The 18,277-nt window shown below is 39.7% G+C and overlaps 3 long non-coding RNA genes across 3 annotated transcripts; all 3 read right to left on the bottom strand.

Moving 5' to 3' along the window:
• Positions 1 to 1,709: 1,709 nt before the first annotated feature.
• On the bottom strand, positions 1,710 to 3,526 carry LOC126993151 (uncharacterized). Its single transcript, XR_007747472.1, has 3 exons — positions 3,354 to 3,526; positions 2,770 to 2,946; positions 1,710 to 1,755 (listed from the first exon to the last, which is right to left on the bottom strand). It is a non-coding gene; the product is annotated as an uncharacterized LOC126993151 (long non-coding RNA).
• Positions 3,527 to 4,661: 1,135 nt separating this feature from the next.
• LOC126993153 (uncharacterized) lies at positions 4,662 to 7,222 on the bottom strand. Its single transcript, XR_007747475.1, has 3 exons — positions 7,081 to 7,222; positions 5,862 to 5,941; positions 4,662 to 4,902 (listed from the first exon to the last, which is right to left on the bottom strand). It is a non-coding gene; the product is annotated as an uncharacterized LOC126993153 (long non-coding RNA).
• Positions 7,223 to 7,967: 745 nt separating this feature from the next.
• On the bottom strand, positions 7,968 to 9,572 carry LOC126993152 (uncharacterized). Its single transcript, XR_007747474.1, has 3 exons — positions 9,218 to 9,572; positions 8,820 to 8,878; positions 7,968 to 8,163 (listed from the first exon to the last, which is right to left on the bottom strand). It is a non-coding gene; the product is annotated as an uncharacterized LOC126993152 (long non-coding RNA).
• Positions 9,573 to 18,277: the final 8,705 nt, after the last annotated feature.

Raw genomic sequence — 18,277 nt, 5'->3', positions numbered from 1 at the left:
GGAGGAGGAGGAGGAGGAGGAGGAGGAAGAGAAGAAGAAGAAGAAGAAGAAGAAGAAGGAGGAGGAGGAGGAGGAGGAGGAGGAGAAGAAGAAGAAGAACAAGAAGAACAAGAAGAAGAAGAAGGAGGAGGAGGAGGAGGAGAAAAAGTGTACACGAAACAACGCACATGAACTTAAACGTACACACACACACACACACACACACACACACACAGTTCATAAACGCACACAGGATGAAAAAAACGCACACAGCTTAAAAACACACACACACACACACACACACACAGACGCACATGAATGGATAAAAACGCACACAGCTTAAACACACACACACAGACGCACATGAATGGATAAAAACGCACACAGCTTAAACACACACACACACACACACACACACACACAGACGCACATGAATGGATAAAAACGCACACAGCTTAAACACACACACACAGACGCACATGAAAGGATAAAAACGCACATAGCTTAAAAACACACACACACAGACGCACATGAATGGATAAAAACGCACACAGCTTAAACACACACACACAGACGCACATGAAAGGATAAAAACGCACACAGCTTGAAAACACACACACACACACAGACGCACATGAAAGGATAAAAACGCACACAGCTTGAAAACACACACACACACACACACACACACACACATGAATGGATAAAGCACACAGCTTAAACACACACACACAGACACATGAATGGATAAGCACACAGCTAAACACACACACACACACACACACACACACACACAGGCACATGAATGGATAAAACACACAGCTTAAACACACACACACAGACGCACATGAAAGGATAAAACGCACAGCTTAAAACACACACACAGGCAATGGGTCCACGCCTAAAAGCACTTAAACACACACACACACACAGCACATGAATGGATAAAAACGCACACAGCTTGAAAACACACACACACACACACAGACGCACATGAAAGGATAAAAACGCACACAGCTTAAAAACACACACACACACACACACAGACGCACATGAAAGGATAAAAACGCACACAGCTTAAAAACACACACACACACACACAGACGCACAAGAAAGGATAAAACACACACAGCAAACACACACACACACACACACACATAAAAAACACATAACTAAAAAACACACAAGCTACAAAAAGACATACACATAAAAACACACATAACTTTAAAAACGCACACACAAGCAACACAAAAGATGCACACAAGCTACAAAGATGCACACAAGCTACAAAAAGACATGATACACTTACATAAAAACGCATAACTTGAAAAAACACACAAGCAACAAAAATGCACACAAGCTACGCACACTACATAAAAACACATAACTTTAAAAAAACGCACACAAGCTACAAAAAGACGCACACACTTATATAAAAACGCACATAACTTTAAAAAAACGCACACAAGCTACAAAAAGACGCACACACTTACATAAAAAACGCACATAACTTTAAAAAAACGCACACAAGCTACAAAAAGACGCACACACTTACATAAAAAAACGCACATGACCAAAAAAAACGCACACACACACACACACACACATATATACGTACACAGGCATGTAGGTTTCTGGGGCGTCCGACATACGGCACATGAGCCCCGTCCAGCAGTAGTTTTGTGCACATGTACGTAGTCTTGGCTGTCACGTATTTCTGGCCTCCCTGTGTGTAGCTCCCATCCTCTATGTCGTCAGGAACCCCACACTTGATGTCTGGAAAACGTACATGAGGGTAAAACGCATGAGTGAAAAACACACATGATGGTAAAAAAACGCACATGAGGGTAAAAAACGCACAAGGGCGTAAAAACCACATGAGGGTAAAACGCACACACACACACATACACACTTACAAGAAAGAAAAAAACGCACACAGATACAAAAAACTCACATGATGGGTGAAACACACACACACACACACACACACACACACACACACACACACACTTACATGAAAGAAAAAACGCACACAGCTTGAAAAAACGCACATGAAGGTTAAAAAATGCACATGACCACCCTTGCCACCATTACGAATTCACCCCAAAACACGACTTTCTCAAAACTTTTCAACCAGAGAATTCGGATTATCAACGAATATTCTCTCGTTCAACTACTATTTCTACCGCTCATCCATAATCTACCGGGTGCTAACCACCACCCAAGCCTTCTACCAATATCCCTCTACCAGCCTACCAAAATTCAACCAACCACCATCATAAATTCAACCGAAAAAAACGACTTTCTCAAAACTTTTCAACCAGAGAATTCGGATTATCAACCAATATTCTCTCGTTCAACTACTATTTCTACCGCTCATCCATAATCTACCGGGCGCTAACCACCACCCAAGCCTTCTACCAATATCCCTCTACCAGCCTACCAAAATTCAACCAACCACCATCATAAATTCAAACAAAAAAAACGACTTTCTCAAAACTTTTCAACCAGAGAATTCGGATTATCAACCAATATTCTCTCGTTCAACCACCATTTCTACCACTCATCCATAATCTACCAGGGGCTAACCACCACCCAACCATAGTACCAACATCCCTCTACCATCCTACCAAAATTCAACCAACCACCATTATGAATTCAACCACAAAAAATCAACCAATTCAAAACTTTTATCAACTCGGTGAAACCCAACCCCAAAAAACAACCCAGATCCATTTCATTCAACCACAATCTCTCTCTCTCTCTCTCTCTCTCTCTCTCTCTCCTTACATAAGCAAGATGGCGCCGCTCCACTCCACACGCCATCCTCCAAACATGTTCTCGACGTGTTTCCGACAAGTTTGGACCCGACTGGACATGTATAGGTCACGATTTGACCCGTGGAGTGACCTGTGACCTCCATCGTGGTGTTGACCTGCTTGTCCGGCGACCTGCATGACCTGGGGGCTGTAGGGAGGGTCATAGTAGTAGTAGCAGTAGTAGTAGTAGTAGTAGTAGTAGTAGTGGTAGTAGTAGTGGTGGTAGTTTTGGTGGTAGCATGAAATAAGTGTTACTATCGGTTTCAGAAGTGTTAAGAACCTACTATTTCATATCCTACTACTACTACTACTACTACTACTACTACTACTACTCTGGGACTACTCTAACTATCACCATGAGATTTAGAATACTCATTAACGTACTATTTCATACCATACAACGCCTGTTACTGTTCTACTACTACTACTACTACTACTACTCTGGGACTACTCTAACTATCACCATGATATTTAGGACACTCATAAACCTACTATTTCATACTATTTAACCCTACTACTACTATTACTACTACTACAACTACCACTATTACCTACCAGACATGCAGATATATGGTAGGTAGTCCAGCTCACAACCAACATCGTTCCACAACCATTTTCTACCACGATCCAGCGCCACACAGTCCTGCTTGCCGTTGTAGTTGTTTGGTTGCTGTTTCCCCCACTTCGGCTCAGTCACTACAGTACCTGAAAAGTGGTAGTTGTGGTAGTAGTAGTAGTAGTGGTAGTAGGTGGTTAGTAGATGGTAGTCATGTGAGGTAGTGAATAGTAGGTTCTCAAGGGTGAGGAATCGAATGGTCATAGTGGTGAGGTTCTAGGAGTGGTAGTTTTGGTAGTAGTGGTAGTGGTAGTGGTAGTAGGTGGTTAGTAGATGGTAGTCATGTGAGGTAGTGAATAGTAGGTTCTCGAGGGTGAGGAATCGAATGGTCATAGTGTTAAGGTTCTAGGAGTGGTAGTTTTGGTAGTAGTGGTAGTGGTAGTGGTAGTAGGTGGTTAGTAGATGGTAGTCATGTGAGGTAGCGAATAGTAGGTTCTCAAGGGTGAGGAATCGAATGGTCATAGTGGTGAGGTTCTAGGAGTGGTAGTTTTGGTAGTAGTGGTAGTGGTAGTAGGTGGTTAGTAGATGGTAGTCATGTGAGGTAGTGAATAGTAGGTTCTCAAGGGTGAGGAATCGAATGGTCATAGTGGTAAGGTTCTAGGAGTGGTAGTTTTGGTAGTAGTAGTAGTGGTAGTGGTAGTAGGTGGTTAGTAGATGGTAGTCATGTGAGGTAGCGAATAGTAGGTTCTCAAGGGTGAGGAATCGAATGGTCATAGTGGTAAGGTTCTAGGAGTGGTAGTTTTGGTAGTAGTGGTAGTGGTAGTGGTAGTAGGTGGTTAGTAGATGGTAGTCATGTGAGGTAGTGAATAGTAGGTTCTCAAGGGTGAGGAATCGAATGGTCATAGTGGTGAGGTTCTAGGAGTGGTAGTTTTGATAGTAGTGGTAGTGGTAGTAGGTGGTTAGTAGATGGTAGTCATGTGAGGTAGCCAATAGTAGGTTCTCGAGGGTGAGGAATCGAATGGTCATAGTGTTAAGGTTCTAGGAGTGGTAGTTTTGGTAGTAGTGGTAGTGGTAGTGGTAGTAGGTGGTTAGTAGATGGTAGTCATGTGAGGTAGTGAATAGTAGGTTCTCGAGGGTGAGGAATCGAATGGTCATAGTCAAAATAGTGTTAGAGGTGATTTAAAGATTAGAGATAGCTCACTTTTGATCACTTCTCATATTTGGTGTTATGACTGAAATGGAAATGATTACACAGTCTCTCTCTCTCTCTCTCTCTCTCTCTCTCTCTCTCAGCTTACCGTCCAACGCCATGTCCGCGAAATAAATCCCGGGTCTCTCCTCAGCCCGATCCACACCAGGTCTCCTTTCAAAGCTGTCTCTCGTCGCTCTAACTCAGAGGTGAGTCACGGCGGTGAGCGAGTGAGCGAGATCCGGAGAGATAGAGCGAGAGACAGAAGGGTGGGAGGTATTTCGCGCTGAGGCGGTGATGGTGGCGTCGGCTTGTTTACATTTTTCCCGCGCGGAGTCAAATGAGCTTCCATCGTCTACCTGTAAAAAATAAATAGTACCAGTGGTTATAGTTTTTTTTTTTTTTTTTTTTACAGCAAAGGAGACAGCTCAAGGGCACAAAAAAGCAAACATTAATAAAAAAAAAAAAGCCCGCTACTCGCTGCTCCTAAAAAGAATCCAAAGAGGTGGCCGAAAGATAAGTCAGTTTCGGGAGGAGAGGTGTCCTGATACCCTCCTCTTGAAAGAGTTCAAGTCGTAGGCAGGAGGAAATACAGATGAAGGAAGATTGTTCCAGAGTTTACCAGTGTGAGGGATGAAAGAGTGAAGATGCTGGTTAACTCTTGCATAAGGGGTTTGGACAGTATAGGGATGAGCATGAGTAGAAAGTCGAGTGCAAGCTGGAGGGGGGAGGCATGCAGTTAGCAAGTTCAGAAGAGCAGTCAGCGTGGAAATATCGATAGAAGATAGAAAGAGAGGCAACATTGCGTGAATTTAAGAGGTAGAAGACTATCAGTATGAGGAGGAGAGCTGATGGACGAAGAGCCTTTGCCTCCACTCTGTCCAGAAGAGCTGTGTGGTGGAGCCCCCACATGAGATGCATACTCCATACGAGGGCAGACAAGGCCCCTGTGTATATGGACAGCAACTGTGCAGGGAGAAGAACTGGCGGAGACAGTAGAAGCTACCAGCCTCGAGGAAGCTGATTTAGTAAGAGATGAGATATGAAGTTTCCAGTTGAGATTTTGAGTTAAGGATAGACCGAGGATGTTTAGTGTTGAGGAAGGTGATAGCTGGGTGTTGTCAAAGAATAGGGGATAGTTGTTTGGAAGATTGTGTCGAGTGGATAGGTGGAGAAACTGTGTTTTTGAGGCGTTGAAGGACACCAGGTTCTTCTTGCCCCAATCGGAAATAATAGTAAGGTCTGAGGCTAAGCGTTCTGCAGCAGTAGTAGTAGTAGTAGTAGTAGTTATAGTAGTAGTAGTAGTGGTAGTACTTACTTTGAATTGATAGCAGGTCTTGTTAAATACCCCAATGGTCTTGATATCAGCTGTAGCAGAACATCGCTCTTTCGCGAACTCTGTAGATAAGTAATATTTTTAATGGTACCCTAAGTTCATGACCCCATTTCTTAGTTATGGTGCAAGGTATGGTAATAGTGGACAGGGAATGGTAGATAGGGAATTTATTAAGCTTTACAACCACATCAAGGAAATTAAAATACCTTTGATGATAATGGAGAAAAATGGGAAAAACTGAAGAGGTGTGTGAGGGAAAAATGGTGTGTTCGAAATGGCGCCGTAAGTTCATGACCCCATTTCTCATTTATGGTGCAAGGTATGGTAATGGTGGACAGGGAATGGTAGATAGGGCATTTAATGGGCTTTACAACCATTCTAAGGAAATTAAAATACCTTTGATAATAATAGAGAAAAATGTAAAAAACTGAAGAGGTGTGTGAGGGAAAAATGTTGTGTTCCGAGTTGTGCCCTGAGTTTATGGCCCCATTTCTCAGTTATGGTGCAAGGTATGGTAATAGTGGACAGGGAATGGTAGATAGGGAATTTATTAAGCTTTACAACCACATCAAGGAAATTAAAATACCTTTGATAATAATGGAAAAAAATGGTAAAAATTGAAGAGGTGTGTGAGGGAAAAATGATGTGTTAGAAATGGCGCCCTACGTTTATGGCCATATTTCTCAGTTATGGTGCAAGGTATGGTAATGGTGAACAAGGAATGGTAGATAGGGAATTTATTAAACTTTATAACCATACCAAGGAAATTAAAATACCTTTGAGAATAATGGAGAAAAATGGGAAAAACTGAAGAGGTGTGTGAGGGAAATTATGTGTTAAATAAGCGCCCAAAGTTCATGACCCCATTTCTCAGTTATGGTGCAAGGTATGGTAATGGTGGACAGGTAATGGTAGATAGGGAATTTATTAAGCTTTACAACCATACCAAGGAAATTAAAATACCTTTGAGAATAATGGAGAAAAATGGGAAAATCTGAAGGTGTGTGTGAGGGAAAAATGATGTGTTCGAAATAGCGCCCTAAGTTCATGACCCCATTTCTCAGTTATGGTGCAAGGTATGGTAATGGTGGACAGGTAATGGTAGATAGAGAATTTATTAATCTTTACAACCATACCAAGGAAATTAAAATACCTTTGAGAATAATGGAGAAAAATGGGAAAACTAAAGAGGTGTGTGTACCTTTCCCAGATGTGTGTGTGTGTGTGTGTGTGTGTGTGTGTGTGTGTTGGCCGGTTGAATTTTGGTAGACCAGTAGAGGGATTCTGGTAGTGTGCTCCAGTGGTAGTTAGCGCCTGGTCGATTGTGGAAGTGGTAGAAATCGTGGTCGAATGCAAAGGTGTGTCTGAAAAATCGAGGTTAACAAATTGAAAAAGTTTTGTTCAGAGTAAGTTTTTTGGTCGAATCCGTAATGGTGGCTGGTCGAAACTTGGTAGACTGGTAGAGGGAGGGTGGTAGGATGTGGCTTGCTTTCCGTGCTGTAGACCTCCACCTCAGAGAGATAGCTCACTTTCTCGACCGGCCGTTTGCAATATGACATATCTGCCCTTCAGCGGTAGGCGCATTCGAATTGACATTACTCCTTCCTCTGTAAATAGATAGATAGATAGAAAGATAGAGAGAGAGAGAGAGAGAGAGAGAGAGACTGGTTTGCAGGAAGCATCCTCTCTCTCTCTCTCCTCCTCCTCCTCCTCCTCCTCCTTCTACTACTACTACTACTACTACTACTACTACTACTACTACTACTACTACTACTACTACTACTACTACTACTACTACTACTACTACTACTACTACTACTACTACCACTACTACTACTACTACTACTACTACTACTACTACTACTACTACTGCTACTACTGCTACTACCCACTTTTCCAGGCTCCCACGCATAGCCTGTTCTTCTGAATGTCAAGTGAATTTCCAACAATTTCCAAGTTCATAAGTGCGGCAGTCTGTTAAGTAAGAGAGAGAGGGGGGGGGTTAGAATTTGAACTACTACTACTACTGGTACTACCACAGCTACTTATGACCACTTAACCACTTAACACCTACCACAGCACGCCCTTGTAGTGACGACAACCACAACAACCGTGTATTCTTGTAGTAGGTCGACCTTCCACCACGGGGATGTCTCAGCCTGGGTAACGGCACACTGATTTCCTTCGTGCAAATGCGAGTTTATCCCATCGTTGGCCTTGAATGGCTCTGCCCCCCTTGTGGTTGAGCTCTGGTTGGCCGGTCGAAGGTAGGCGATGTTGGTAGCTGTGGGGCATGGTTGGGTGGTGGTTAGAGCCTGCTAGATTGGGGTGCGGTGGTAGAAATCGCGGTTGAAATGTAGGATTTGGGTGGAAATTTGGGGTTACAGAGTTGAAAAAGTTTTGCAAAATTGGTGGTTTTGGTGGTGATAGAGAATGGTGGATGGTTGAATTTTGTTGGAGTGGTAGAGGGATGTTGGTAGTATGCTTGGGTGGTGGTTAGGCCCTGGTAGATTGGGGTGGCGTGGTAGAAATTGCGGTTGAAATGTAGGATTTGGGTGGAAGTTTGGGGTTACAGAGTTGAAATGTTTTGAATAAGTTGTATTTTTTTGGGTGATAAAAAAGTGGTGGATGGTTGAGTTTTGGTGGAGTGGTAGAGGGATGTTGGTAGTATGCTTCGGTGGTGGTTAGGCCCTGGTAGATTGGGGTGTGGTGGTAGAAATCGCGGTTGAAATTTAGGGTTTGGATGAAAATTTGAGGTTCTGGGTTGAAAAAGATTTGAAAAAGTTGATTTTTGGGGTTGAATTCGTACAGCTGGATGGTTGAAATTTGGTAGACTAGTAGAGGGATGCTGGTAGAAGGTCTGAGTGGTGGTTAGAGCCCGGTAGATTGTGGTAGACTGGTAGAAATCATGGTTGAAAGAGAAATGAAATAGTGACTTACCACAAATCGGTAGGTTCCCATCCCAGATCCCAGCGGAGTTGCAAGATCGCGTGGAAGGTCTGTTAAAGAAAAAAAAGAAAAAAAAAAAAAAAATAATAATAATAATAATAATAATAATAATAATAATAATAACAATGGAATTTTTTATGTAAATTAATTCTGAATGGGACAGGAAGAGGAAGAGGAGAAGGAGGAGGAGGAGGAGGAGGAGAGTCAATTATATCAATACTACTACTACTACTACTACTACTACTACTATAACTACTCCTAGACACTTTTCACTATCACCACGACACTTAGAACACTTATAAACCCCCTGTTCAACACCCTACAAGCCCTACTTCAACCACATACCTACTACGACTACTACTTATAAATCCACTACTAAAACTACTTACCCGAATAACGTGTAGCCTTCATCACACGTATAAGTAGCAGTTTCTCCAGCATCTTCCACTTTACAGTTGATAGGAACAGCAGGCGGGGGACAGAGAGCCGCTGAAGTCACTTGCAAGGCTGTAAAGTAGAATTCGTAGTGTTATAAGTAGTGGTGGTGGCAGTAGGTCGGTTGTAGAAGTAGGGCTTGTGAGGGGAGGAATGGTAGGTTTGTGAGGGCGCTGATTCTCGTAGTAGGAGAAGGAATGGTCATAGAAGTAGTAGTAGTAGTAGTAGTAGTAGTAGTAGTAGTAGTAGTAGTAATAAACACGAGAATCATAACACGTTTCCTCTCAGCCAATCAGCGTCGGTCTTGAGTCTAAGCTCCGCCCCCTTCCCCTCCCAGCCAATCAGCTTCAGGTATTCCTTTCACCTTTCTCGTTCTAGCGGTAAATTTTCACTTTCATGCCTCAGTAGTAGGGAAAGTGGCAGTTGTAGTAATAGTAGTAGTAGCAGAAGGTGTAATAGTAGTAGTAGTAGTAGTAGTAGTAGTAGTAGTAGTAGTAGTAGTAGTAGTAGTAGTAGTAGGAGGAGGAGGAGAAAAATAATCCATGACTTCAGAATTTTTTTACTCTCCATTTTACCTCAATTTTTCTCCACCTTGCCTCCACTCCTCCTTCACCTCCTTCCAAAGCACTTATAGCCTCATCTTTCCTCTTTCCAACCACACTATCCACATTCTTCTATCTCTATCCATTCTTCAGTTATCCACACTTTTATCAAGATATTTTCTCTCATCTAAATCTTTTTCGGATGACTTACTTTTTTTATTCTACTTCACCTCCACTTTTTTCCACTTTTCCCTTATTTCTCCTCCACCGCCTTTTATCCACTTAAAGCCCCATCCTTCCTCTCTTCATCCACACTATCCACATCCTTCTATCTCTATCCATTCTTTTGTTATCTCCACTTTTATCAAGGTATTTTCTCTCTTTTAAATCTTTTTCTGATAACCTATATTTTTTCTTTCGAGTTTAGTTCCACTTTCCTCTACTTTCCACTCATTTCTCCTCCACTGCCTTTTATCCACTTAAAGCCCCATTCTTCCTCTTTCCATCCATACTATCCACATCCTTCTACCTTTATCCATTCTTCATTTATTCAAACTTTTATCAAGGTATTTTCTCTTTTAAACCTTTTTCTGATAACCTATATTTTTTTCTTTCGAGTTTAGTTCCACTTTTCTCCACCTTCCCTCCACTCCCCCTCCACCGCCTTTCATCTACTTATTGCCCCATCATTCCTCTTTCCATCCACAATATCCACATCCTTCTATCCTTATCCGTTTTTGTGTTATTCTTGTTTTTATCAAGGCCTATGCGATTTATATTTATCACTTTCTACTTTTTTTTTGAAATCACTGTGTTTCTGTGTTTCGTACGCCGGTCGAGAGAGAGAGAGAGAGAGAGAGAGAGAGAGAGAGAGAGAGAGAGAGACTGTGCAAATGAAAGAGAAAAAATATGCAAGCTGGCCATCTCTCTCTCTCGCTCTCTCTCGAAGAAGAAGAAGAAGAAGAAGAAGAAGAAGAAGAACTAGTACAAGAAGAATGGAAGAGGAATAGGAGGAGGAGGAGGAGGGGGAGGAGGAGGAGGAGGAGGAAGAAATGACAATATAGAGAGAACGGAGGAAAAAAAATGCGTGGGAGAGAGAGAGAGAGAGAGAGAGGGAAAAATGATGAAAAAATTACTTACAAAAATCATAATACACAATCCACACCTTCCTGTCCTTATCCGTCCTCCTGCTATCCACACTTTTATCAAAGTATTTTCTCATCTAAATCTTTTTCTGACAACATTTTTTTGTTTAGAGTTTACGTCCACTTTTCTCCACCTTCCTCTCATTCATCCTCCACGTCCTTGCACCCACTTATAGATCCACCTTTCCTCTATCCATCCCCACTATCCACACCCTCCTATCCTTATCCAACCTCTCATTATTTCTGTTTTTATCAAGGAGGGAGGGAGAGGAAGGGAAAAGTGGGTGTGGTACTGTGGATGGAGGTGGATGAGGTAGGAAGGGAGGTGGATGGGGTAGAAGGAGTGGTAAGGATGGAAGCGGGCTCAGGCGAGGCAGAGATCGTGTTGGAGGTGGAAGGGGAAGATGTAGTGGTGATGAGGATAGGGGAGGAGTCTAAGGTGGTGGAGGGAGAGGAAGAGAGAGCGGGGGATGAGGTAGGAAGGGTGGTAGATTGGACGGAAGGAACAGTAAGGGTGGAGGCAGGCTCAGGCGAGGCAGAGGTATGGGATTGGCTCAGAACGTCAGAATATGAGGAGGAGGAACCAGGAGTGGGGAGGATGTCACGGCTCTGATTATGACACAAAAACACATTCGCCCGAAGAGTGACGAAACAGAAATAAAACGGCCGGTGGAGGAGGAGGAGGCGGCGGAGGAGGAGGAGGAGGAGGAGGAGGAGAGGAACGACGACAAGGAGTATAAGGGGAACAAAGGAGCACACGGCAGAGCCAGGCTGCTGGAGGACAAAACTCCCACATTTTCCCTAAACACGACCCAAGACCCCAAAACACCGTCCTTTCCTCCCTTCCCGGCCACTTTGTTCAGCCCTGAGCCGCTGAAGCCCTCTGTTGCCTTCTCGCCATTACCTGGTGGGATCATCACCTCACAGATTCAAGAAGGGGAGGGTGGTGGGGCAGTATGTGTCGAGAGGAGTATGATGGAGAGGTGTGCAGCAGCACGGGTGATCACGCTGAGGATGAGGGTACAATGCTCAAAGCTATGTCAGGAAAAGTTCAAAAGCGCCATAACGGAACGTGGCAGTGACGGGAAGGAGCGGGAAGTAGCAGGATGGGGCGAGGCGGGGTGTGGAGGGTTGAGGCTTAGCGGGGCGTGACGGCGCGGCGGTACAAAACAAGTTACAACTGGAGTCAAGGTCACCAGTAAGCAGAGCTGGGCACGATAACAGAAATCCTTATTCCCGATAACCGATAATGGAAAACCGTATCGGTGATAACCGATATTCGTTAACTGGAGACACTAATATAGGCGATAACCGATACCCGATATAAATCCACAATTCCGATACTAGCTAGCGATAAGTCCGATAGGCGAAAACGATACTATATTGATATTTCAAACAAAAAATCATAGACGAGTTCCAATTTTCATGATCTGTATTTTAGAAAACTTACAAAACCTGAAAACCACACGTTGACACGTACCTATGGACGGTAATGCTGGAAACGCCTGAACCGTGTTGTGTTATTTGGCGTCCCCACCGTCAACGGCTGGTGCCTTTGTTTGCAAACACTGGTCTCTTGTGAACTGTTCAGACCAGCAAGCGTAGACCTGTACAGTCTCACAAAGCTTTTTAGCCGTAATTAGGAGTTGCTGAAAGGCTGAATCAGACATACAGTACCACCATCCCCGCTGTTTCTAGAACGACACTCTGTAAGAGTTGTATTTATATGTACAGAGTGTCGTCCTAGAAACAGCGAGGATGGTGGCACTATACTAATATCTGATTCAGCCCAGCAACTACTGTAACAAGCTTTGTGAGACTGTACAGGGCTGCTACACTGGTCTGAACAGTTCACGAATGTTTGTAAACAAAAGCGCCACGATGGGACACCAAACAACACAACACCGGGTGCCTTCAATACCATGGCATGCTCACAAACGAATATGGAATATCAACTTTGAGGCAGTGAATAATCATTTTGGGGGCAAAGTTAAATGATTTTTCTCTTTGATATATTGATTTTTGAGTCTAACATAAAAATATAAGCTAGTGTTTTAATGTTGATGATCTAAGTATGAAATCTCTTCACTGAAGATATTTCATACGCCGAAGTTTTTTTCACACAACACCGGGCGCCACGTGTAGGGAGGAGACAACGCTTTTTTTATTTTTATTTGAGAGGTGGTAAAAAGTTGCGATTATCGGTAGTTTGGTTACAAAGGTAACGATGATCCTCTAGATTCTAGGATTAAAGATGAGCTCCGGGAGGGCAGCATGAGCCAATGCAGGATGGCGCCACTATAAACACTCACCTGCGCCAGAACGGGCTGGGCCGACCATCAGGCCCCAACGGCATATATATATATATATATATATATATATATATATATATATATATATATATATATATATATATATATATATATATATATATATATATATATATATATATATATATATATATATATATATATATATATATATATATATATATATATATATATATATATATATATATATATATATATATATATATATATATATATATATATATATATATATATATATATATATATATATATATATATATATATATATATATATATATATATATATATATATATATATATATATATATATATATATATATATATATATATATATATATATATATATATATATATATATATATATATATATATATATATATATATATATGAAGATTTATTTTTTGTTTTCTTTAGTCCGGGCAAAATTATTAACGTCTGAACACCAAGCAAATCCGATATGTTTTCTTAACTGTCTTTTAAAGAGGAAAAGCCTGAGGTAAAACGAAAATGAAAAGAAAAGGAAAAATACAGGAATAGTATGTACCTCACTTTATTTATTAGGGTTCTTCTGTAAATTTCTCAACAGCTGAAATATTTTTCTTAGCAACTGGATCAACTATATACAACGTCCTTTTATTTATTAGGCTTTTTTTTCTGTAAATTTTCTACCGCTGAAATATTTGTCTTAGAAACTTTATCAAATATATATATATATATATATATATATATATATATATATATATATATATATATATATATATATATATATATATATATATATATATATATATATATATATATATATATATATATATATATATATATATATATATATATATATATATATATATATATATATATATATATATATATATATATATATATATATATATATATAATTGGTCCGGTGGCTAAGAAAAATATTTGTGAGGTAGATAAATTTACAGAGGAAGCCAAATAAATAAAAGGAGGTTTAAGGAAGAGGAGGGCGTTTAGATAGTTTATCAGTTGCTAAGAATAATATTACAGCGTTAGAGAAATTTGTACAAGAAAAAAACCTAATAAATAAAAATAGGTTGTATATAGTTTATCCAGTTGCTAAAAAAAATATTTCGGCGGTAGAGAAATTTACTGAAGAAGCCTAATACATAAAGGGAGGTTGAAAGAAGAGAACAGCGTTTTAGACAGTATAATAAATAAAAGGAGGCTGTATATAGTTAATCAGTTGCTAAGAAAAATATTGCAGCGCTTGAGAAATTTAAAGAAGAAAAAGCCTAATCAATAAAATGAGGTTGAAGGAAGAGGATAGCGTATATATATATATATATATATATATATATATATATATATATATATATATATATATATATATATATATATATATATATAGATAGATAGATATATAGATATATATATATATATATATATAGATATATATATATATATATATATATATATAGTTGATCCCGTTGGTAAGGAAAATATTGCAGCAGTAGAGAAATTTACAGAATAAATAACATAATATCTTTCCTTATTTTCTAGTTATTTCTTTTCATTAACTTGTATGGTACGTCTTTTGGGTTTCTTTTCTTATTCAATTCATAATTAACTAAACCTATTCTTTCCTTATTTTTCCAGGTATTTCTTTTATTATTTCTATGCTTGTTTTTTTTTGGTCTTTTCTTATTCAATTTATAACTTAGTAATCTATTCTTTGTTCCTTATATTTTCTAGTCATTTTCTTTTTATTAGCACTTTTAATCCTGTCTTTTGGTGCTGTTCTAATTGCAATCTATAACTAACTAATCTATTCTTTGTTCCTTTATCATATTTTCAGGTATTTCTTTTGTTAACTTGTCTGCTGTCTTTTTGTGCTTTTCTTATTCAATCTATAACTAACCCATCTATTTTTCTTTCCTTATAATTTTCTAGATTTATTCTTTTATTAACGTCTATACTTGTCTTTTAGTCCTTCTCTCTTACTCCAATCTACAACTGACTAATCTATTCTTTCCTTATTTTTCCATATATTTCTTTTTATTAATTCGTATGCTCGTTCTTCGGATAATTTTCTTATTCCAATCAATAACTAACCAATCTATTCTTTTCCTATATTTTCTAGTTATATGTTTATTAACTTGTATGAGTGTGTTTTGTGTTCTATTCTTATTCCAATTTATAACTAACTAATCTATTTTTCTTTCCTTATATTTTTCTAGTTATTTCTTTTAATTAACGTGAATGCTTGTCATTTTTGGCGCTCATCTTACTCTGATCTATAATAAACTAATCTATTTTTCTTTCCATGTATATTCTAGTTATTTCTTTTCATTAAATTCTATGCCTGTCTTTTTTAGTGTTTTTCTTACTCCAATAAAATTAATATCATTTAATTCGTTTTTTTATGTACCGTACTCAGTTTCAGTGCTTATAAAAGGACGAAAAACCAATGATAATATATTTTTGAGCAGTGGAAATTATTAGAAGCAGATATTAATAAGAAAAATGGCATATGAAGATGTAAATTATATGAAATTCAGTTTTTATGTAGCGGACTCAGTTTCAGTGCTTATAAAAGGACGAAAAACCAATGATAATATATTTTTGAGCAGTGGAAATTATTAGAAGCTGAAATTAATCAGTAAAATTGCATATGAAGGTTTATATTATACGAAGATCAGTTTTTATGTAGCGTACTCTGTTTCAGAGTTTAAAAAAGAACTAAAAACTAATGATAATATATTTTTTGAGCAGTGGTAATTATTGGAAGGAAAAATTAAGGAAAATGGCATATGAAGGTCTAAATATTACCCCTTATAGTGCCGGCAGCCGGGTGGCTTGTAGACTACCATGAGCCACCCGGGTGAAGCTAGTAGACTGCCATGAGCCACCCGGTGGCATAGCTAATGAACTATGAGCCACGAATTTGGCTTGGCTAGTAGACTACATGAGCCCACAGGAGTAGAAAGATGAACTGCCATGGAAGCCGCGGGTGGCAGCTGGTAGACCGCTATGAGCCACCCGGGTGGCTTGGCTGATGAACTTCCATGGAAACCGCAGGTAGCTTGAAAGCAATGAACTGCCATGAGCCACCCGGGTGGCTTGGCTGGTAGACTGCCATGAGCCACCCGGGTGGCAACTAATAGACTGCCATGAGCCACCCGGGTGGCTTCTTCAATGAACTGCCATGAAGCCACCAGGGTGGCTTGGCTGAGTAGACTGCCATGAGCCACCGGGTGGCAGCTGGCTGAACTGCCGCCAGCCATGTGAAAACTAACGCTCTGAACTTCCGCAAGCCGCCCGGTGGCTTGGCTGATGAACTGTGTGGGCCATGAGCCACAGGTGGCTTGGCTGGTAGACTGCCATGGAGCCACCGGGTGGCTTGGCTGAATGAGACTGCCATGCAGGCCACCGGGTGGCTTCAGCTAATGAACTGCCATGAGCCACCCGAGGTGGCTTGGCGATGGCTCAGACTGCCGCCCAGAGCCACCGGGTGGCTTAGCTGATGAGCCACCGCCAGGTGGCTTGGCACAATGAACTACCATGAGCCACCGGGTGGCTTGGCTGGTGAACTGCCATGAGCCACCGGTGGCTTAGCTGATGAACTACCGCCGACCACCGGTGACTCACACACCCTTTATTTTGTTCCATCGCAATGCGTTCATAATAATTGTTCACGGTATATTTTTATGGGTAACATCACAATAATTAAACTTCGTATTCTTTATAATATATATATATATATATATATATATATATATATATATATATATATATATATATATATATATATATATATATATATATATATATATATATATACAGTGGAACCTCGGAATACAGTACGTAACTTAGTGTACGGAAGTAAATTGGGAGCTCTGAGCATTTCAACTCATAAAAATCGATTTAGAGTGAGCGATAAACTAGAATACGAGCAAATGTGAAATGGCAAACATCCGCCTGTGACTTCTTTTGAAAATCCCGCGCGGCGAATACGAAATCTCGTGGCAGCCGTCAAGTTATTGGTCGGCCGAGCACATATGCAGTCAGTGTTTGTCTGAGTTGGGCGGGTAGACTGACATTAACTCTGATCACTTCTTTGGTATTTTTCACCCACGCAACACAATGGCGCCCAAAGAGGCAGGTGCCACTGAAGGCAGTGAGAGAAGGAAAGGATCAACCGCGTAGAGATAAGAAAGAGAGATCATTGAAAAGTCGAAAATTCGTGTGTCTCAGCTTGCTATACGGACAGTCATTCTATATCCACAATTTGCATTCTAAAAAAATACCTATATATTCATTTTTTTCAAATTTTGACCTGGAACAGATTAAGTGGAACTCCATTAATTTCAATAGGAAAAGTCGTTTTAGAGAATACGAGTAAATTGGTTTTACAGAGAGCTCAGATCTTGGAACAAATTAAACTCACGTATTCAAAGGTACCTGTATATATATATATATATATATATATATATATATATATATATATATATATATATATATATATATATATATATATATATATATATATATATATATATATATATATATATATGAACTATCGTTGATAATCATTATCTTATTTCCCTTAGTAACCATCCAGGCTTATTGATACGTTTTTAGCTGGTAAAAAAATCATTACCATTCATTATTTTCCATTTTATTGGCAGCTGAATTGTTTATGGAGGTACACGTTTATCTTTACACATTATAAGTGTTTGTTAATCGTGAACACATTTTGTTTTACGTGTACATATAATATTTATAGGCCTTTGCTTAAACGTTGGTACTCAACAAGGAACTGCAAGTCCCAAGACAAGGTTTACGAAACAAATTCTTGCCGCCCCTCAACATTACAGTGTGCTCCATTATTAGAGTTTGGTTATGTAACACAACAATGAAGTATTGTATTGATGATGAAATATGCCCTTTTGAAGGGAGTTCCTTAAGAAATAATGTATATAAACATGCAGTTAGGCTAAGCTTATCCTTTATTA

This window comes from Eriocheir sinensis, unplaced genomic scaffold, assembly GCF_024679095.1.
Source record: "Eriocheir sinensis breed Jianghai 21 unplaced genomic scaffold, ASM2467909v1 Scaffold572, whole genome shotgun sequence".
NCBI classification, from domain to species: domain Eukaryota; kingdom Metazoa; phylum Arthropoda; class Malacostraca; order Decapoda; family Varunidae; genus Eriocheir; species Eriocheir sinensis.
This window is presented reverse-complemented; position numbering and strand designations above follow the sequence as displayed.